Source organism: Tenrec ecaudatus, chromosome 1 (assembly GCF_050624435.1).
Source record: "Tenrec ecaudatus isolate mTenEca1 chromosome 1, mTenEca1.hap1, whole genome shotgun sequence".
Taxonomy (NCBI): Eukaryota; Metazoa; Chordata; class Mammalia; order Afrosoricida; family Tenrecidae; genus Tenrec; species Tenrec ecaudatus.
This window is the reverse complement of record NC_134530.1, coordinates 108,080,092-108,085,764: the sequence shown is the minus strand read 5'-3', so window position 1 is coordinate 108,085,764 and position 5,673 is coordinate 108,080,092. Positions and strand designations below refer to the sequence as shown.

The window sequence follows — 5,673 nt, the reverse complement described above, 5'->3', positions numbered from 1 at the left end:
GTGGATAAAATTCTAGTGTTACAAAGAGTGTACAAAGGAAATCACATCAAAGTGTCCCAAGGTAAACAAGGCAGGTTTTCAGTGAAACAACTACAGAGCTGTTCACTAGAAAACGCTAGAAACTGAAAGGGCAAGGAGTAACATGGCTTTGCTAAGTCAGATGTTAGTTCAAAACCATAAAGTGAGATTGACACTCCAAAATATAGTGGGATAAAGGCTATTTTGTCCAAGTCCCTTAAACTTTAATACACATGTGGAGATCATATCTATTTACAGACCCAAGGAAAATTATTTTCAAACAGAGAATAACTCTTTATATTCCTGTTTCTATTTCTTCTTTTTTACATCATTTTATTAGGGGCTCATACAACCTTTATCACAACCCATACATACATCAATTGTGTAAAGCACAGTTTTACATTCATTGCCCTCATCATTCTCAAAACATTTGCTCTCCACTTAAGCCCCTGGTATCAGCTCCTCATTTTCCCCCTCTTTCCTGGCCCCACCTCACTCATGAACCCTTGATAATTTATAAATTATTATTTTGTCATATCTTGCCATGTCCTTTGTCGCCCTTCATCCACTTTTCTGTTGTCCGTCCCTCAGGAAGGAGGCCACATGTAGATTATTGTAATTGGTTCCCCCTTTTCAACCCACCCTTCCTCCACCCTCCTAGTATCCCCACTCACACCACTGATCCTGAAGGTATCACCCACCCTGGATTCCCTGTGTTTCCCATTCCTATCAGTACACATGTACATCCTATGGTCTAGCTAGATTTGCAAGGTAGAATTTGGATCATGATAGTGGGGAGGAGGAAGCATTTAGGAACTAGAGGAAAGTTACATGTTTCATCGTTGCCAAGTCACACCCTGACTGGCTCATCTCCTCCTGATACCCTTCTGTAAGGGGATGTCCAGTGGCCTACAAATGGGCTTTGGGTCTCCACTCCACACTTCCCCCCTCATTCACTGTGATATGATTTTTGTGTTCTGATGATGCCTGATACCTGACCCCTTTGACACCTTGTGATCGCACAGGCTGGAGTGCTTCTTCTATATGGGCTTTGTTGCTTCTGAGCTAGATGGCCACTTGTTTACCTTCAAGCCTTTAAGACCCCAGACGCTACATCTTTTGATAGCCGGGCACCATCAGCTTTCTTCACCACGTTTGCATAGCAGAACTCTTGGCTTCCTTAGAGAGCAGTTTTAGATCATTACATTAAGTTGGCACTGGCAACCATTTAGATGGATGAAAAAGCAATGGAACTCCTTTTGTATCCACAAGAGTGTATGTTGATGTTATTATTTTGACACAAGATGACTAAATATACATTTTAAAAGGATGATTGTTTCATTAGGTACCCTTAAATTGGTTCCAACTCAGAATGATGCTGAGATTGAACAGACTGAAACATTGTCTGATCCGGCACCACCTCACAATTCTTGTTATATTTGAGCCCATTGTTGTAGCCACCATCTCTTTGAAGCCCTGTCTCTTTTGCTAACTCTACTTTACCAAACACTATGTCCTCCTCAACCACTGGTCTCTCCTGATTACAAATCCAAAGTACATGAGACATGTAAAGTGTTACCATTCTTACTTGTAAGGGCATTCCAGCTGCACTTCCCCTAAGAAAGATTAATTTGTTTTTCTGATAGTCCATGGTAGTTTCAGTATGGTCAACACAATGATTCGAATGCATCATTTTTTTCTATTCTTGAAAAGATGACTAAAAATTGTTGCTGGCCTATTTAGAAGGGACACGTGTTCAGATCGATGGGGGTTGTGTGTGTGCTTATTTTAAAATATCTTTATTATAAAGTGAATTAAGAATTGAAATTACTTGAGAATCATTTTGATTTATTGCTTAAGAGCCTTTTCTCAGTATGAACAATTGAATTTATGACATAACACTGTTATCACACTAACAAGATTTTTTTAAAAGAAAGAAATTAGTATGAGATTTCTGTTATCTTCATGGTCCTCGAGGAATCTGATCAGTGTCCATCATGACCTGTGGACTATAAACTGAGTTCAAATTCTGAATCCTCCACCATTTGCAATCTCTACAGTGGCTGACAAAATATGTATTCTTTCCAAGCATCAGTGTGATTGCTGAATTATGCACATAGACGGTTTAAGTAATTGATCCTAGAGGGAAATTAACCATTCGTAAGGGTACCCATGTAGACAGTTGTGTGTCTCTCTGCTCTATTAGACTCGGGGTTCCTGAGGAGTAGAGACCCGGGACATTAGGGCCTAGTGACGCCTGCTTGATAACTTTTCAAATGAGTGTCGCTACTGAAAGGGGGAAAGCAGCCACAGGTCATCTGCGACCCAGAAAACGAGGCAGCACTGACTAGTTTTAGAGCCTGCCTTAGATAGCTTACAGAGAGTAACCTGGCCAAGGTGACCTGTTACATGTACTGTGAATACAGCCTGCCTTCTAACGAGATGAATCCAGAAGGCAAGAGGAGTACCACTCACTGCCCTCGTGTGAGAGGAAAACAGAAACAACTGAATTGAGATCTGCGATTGGAAAGTGTCAGGTAACAAAATAGGCATCCCTCTATAGCATTCTTGGTCAAGTGTTTGTCTGGTTCATATTTCAACACTCTCTCCTTATCTTTGTTTCTTAGTATAATTGTAGAAGAAATGTCCCAAGTGGATAACTTTAATGAATAGAAATTTATTTTCTCACCATTTAGGAGGCTAAAAATCTGAATTCAAACTATTCAACTCTGGGAAGAGGCTCTCTCAATTCAATAGCAGTGGGTTTGAAGTGTGTGTGTTATACACGTATGATAAAACAAAAACTACATACCCCAAGTAATTGCAGTACTCATGTCTCTAATTCCTGCACTGGTCACATGGTCAAAGCTGATATTTGCCTTCTTGCCCTCAGCAAGCACTTGGCTGGTAGGATGATGAAAACTTTGGGTTTCTGTAGTTTTCCATGGAGTAATCTTAGGACATAGTACTAAGAAATATCCTAAGGATTCTTAGATATTAAAGATTTTTTATTTACTTCCATTATCTAACGGCAGTCCAATTTCCCTTGGAAAGCAGGATCAATCACAATAGTCAATAGAATAACTCCCTTCTTTACCTGTTGATCTAGAAAATAAAAAGTAAAATTTTATAATATTTTATGAGATTCTTTTACATCTGCATTTCATTTAATCTTCCCCCAAACCAAGCAATGTGTGTATTATTATTTCAGTTTGCAGATAAAGAAAGTCCCTGAAATGGTTAGGTTGCTAAATTCCTAAGTGCAAATGTCAGAACTTTATATCAAGTCTGGCTAAACTAAATCCTAAATTTATTTCATTGTATTGTTATGCAGATCAGCCCATTAGAAAAGTCAATATTAAATAATGAAGCCTCACCTACTCATGAGTTTCTCACTGGCCCCCTTTTCCAGACAATTTATCACTGTCAACTACTTAAACAATGCCATTGGTCAGAATGACAAGTAGATTCAAAGAATCAAGTGAATAGGTTTGTTTATATGATGGCTTTTTGGTTTTGTTTTTTTAATGAACCAGTTGTTTTAGAATAATTAAGGTAACTTGCTTTTGATTTTTCTGCAGAAGTTTCATGTCATCTATAATATTTGCAGTCCCGGATTATTTGCAGTTTCGGATAGTCTCAAGTAAGCACCTTTATGTGAGCAAGTCTTCACTTGGGGCCAATAATTTCATCCCAATAATAGGGAAATCTGTGTTTGTAGATTTAATGTGAACCAAAGATATACTGCATGTGACTATGAAAAATGTGATTCGGTGTTATATTCATTCATGAAATGATTTAATAAAGCGTTTGTTGACATTGAATGGACAGTTTGAGTTTTATAACTAGTGTGCAATTCTTTCTGCACTAACTTGAGCCCAGGGTCACACTGTGTCTTTGTATTGTTGTCTTAACATCTGAAAGGAAAAAAGCTTTGTGTTTCAGACCTCTAGGCTAGTTATTTTTATCACATAATCTGGCTAACAGCAGCGGGCTGTCGTCTTTTATGTAATACCCCAGCCCTCTTCGTAGAGAGAAACTCTGAGCCTGGAATGGAAGACAGAGCCCTCCCATTCCCTTGCCCTTGTTGGGCGCCAGGAAGCAGCCCTGCTCGGCCTTGCAAGCCCTCAGCTTGTCCTGCCAACATGCTCTGCAATTCCAGCCGTTCTTGGCCCCTCTGGAACTTCAGTTCAAAGTCCTGAAATTTTGTGGAGAAGCCCAGGCCTCAGCAGCAGCTCCTACACTGTTGTGCGAAGAAGAAGCTGTTTCCACTCTATTCCATGTCACAAACAGCATTCCTTTTATGCGGTGCTGGTGAAGAGCCAATGTTATGTTTCTGAGGGCTGTTGTTGCAGTAGACCAGACCAGACCCGAAGGGTTGAAGGAGGAAGACATCTTTTATTTTGCCCATCGTTAAGGATAGTTGGCTGTTGCTAAATTTTCTAATATTCACTCCTCTCACAACTTTCTGGTTAGTCTCTGCTACCGCACCGCCAACATGATACGGGGGGAAAAGTGAAAACTTCTGATCATGCTCTTTCATGGAGTAGTTGTGTGACCTTAGAAGTCACTCGGCTGTCTGTGACTCTTTTTCTTGTAATTTCAAAGAGAAGTCAGACTAGTTCCAAAGCGTTCCAGCTGTTGTCCTCGGACTATAGGAATAAAGGATTCTCAGGTCATCTCAAAGAGGGCTTGTGGCTCTGAGACCAAGAGCTCTTAATGCTGTGACCAGAGATGAAAGTTCTCCACGGAATGCCATAGTCACTCTCTAGTGCTATGTTTTCTCCTGTGGAGATACAATGTAAAAGAATAAAAAAGAAATAAAGGATTCTGCAAACGGCAAATGATTTTCTTCTAAAAAAGAGTATAGGGGGATGTGGAAGAAGGAAAAAGGAAATTTGGCGGGGAATGTATGTTTTGCTTTCAGCTTTTTATAGATGCAGGTTCTTTATGAGATTCTACATACAATTTTCCTTGGGACTTATAAAACGGTAGGTATGCTTCTGGAAGATACAGAGAACCTTTATACATGATGATCTCTGAGCTTCTTCCAGTTCTAAAATTCTATTACTGATCATGATAGCTACTTTATACTTAGTATCTCCAATTTGCCACACGCAGTGCTAAGTCCTTTTCATCATTATTTCATCTCGTCCTCAAGACAGCACTGCAAAACATAGATTTATTATTCCAGTTTCCTTCCTCGTGATTTGCAGTTTGTCAATTAAGGAGCCAGAATTTACACCTTGATCTGAAAAATCTGAAAAGTAAATCTTTTTACTTCTCAATAGATGACTCCAAAATTGAAATTAATTTCAAACTATCTCTAGGGAAAATTATTTAGAATATTAACAGGGCATGATTAGCAGAATACTGGTTCCTAACACATGTTGAATGTCGAATCCTTGGGACCTTTGAATATGCTATTTCCACAGCGAAGGGAACCCCTCAAGTGCGATTAGCTAAAGGATCTCAAAATAGGGAGATTGCCCTGGATGCCTTAAGGATCCTATGATCCTTATAAGGGGATGAGGGAAGAATGCAATTAAGAAAATCCACTGCGATGATGAAAACAGAAAACCAGAGTGGTGGCCGTAGGAAACTTTGACCAGCCATTGCTGGCCGTGGAGATGGCTGAGGGCCTCGTGAAGTTAG

At 39.7% G+C, this 5,673-nt stretch overlaps 1 non-coding gene across 1 annotated transcript; it reads left to right on the top strand.

Moving 5' to 3' along the window:
• Window positions 1-4,691: 4,691 nt before the first annotated feature.
• Window positions 4,692-4,820, top strand: LOC142437706 (small nucleolar RNA SNORA25). Its single transcript, XR_012782236.1, has one exon. It is a non-coding gene; the product is annotated as a small nucleolar RNA SNORA25 (small nucleolar RNA).
• The last annotated feature ends 853 nt before the right edge of the window (window positions 4,821-5,673 follow it).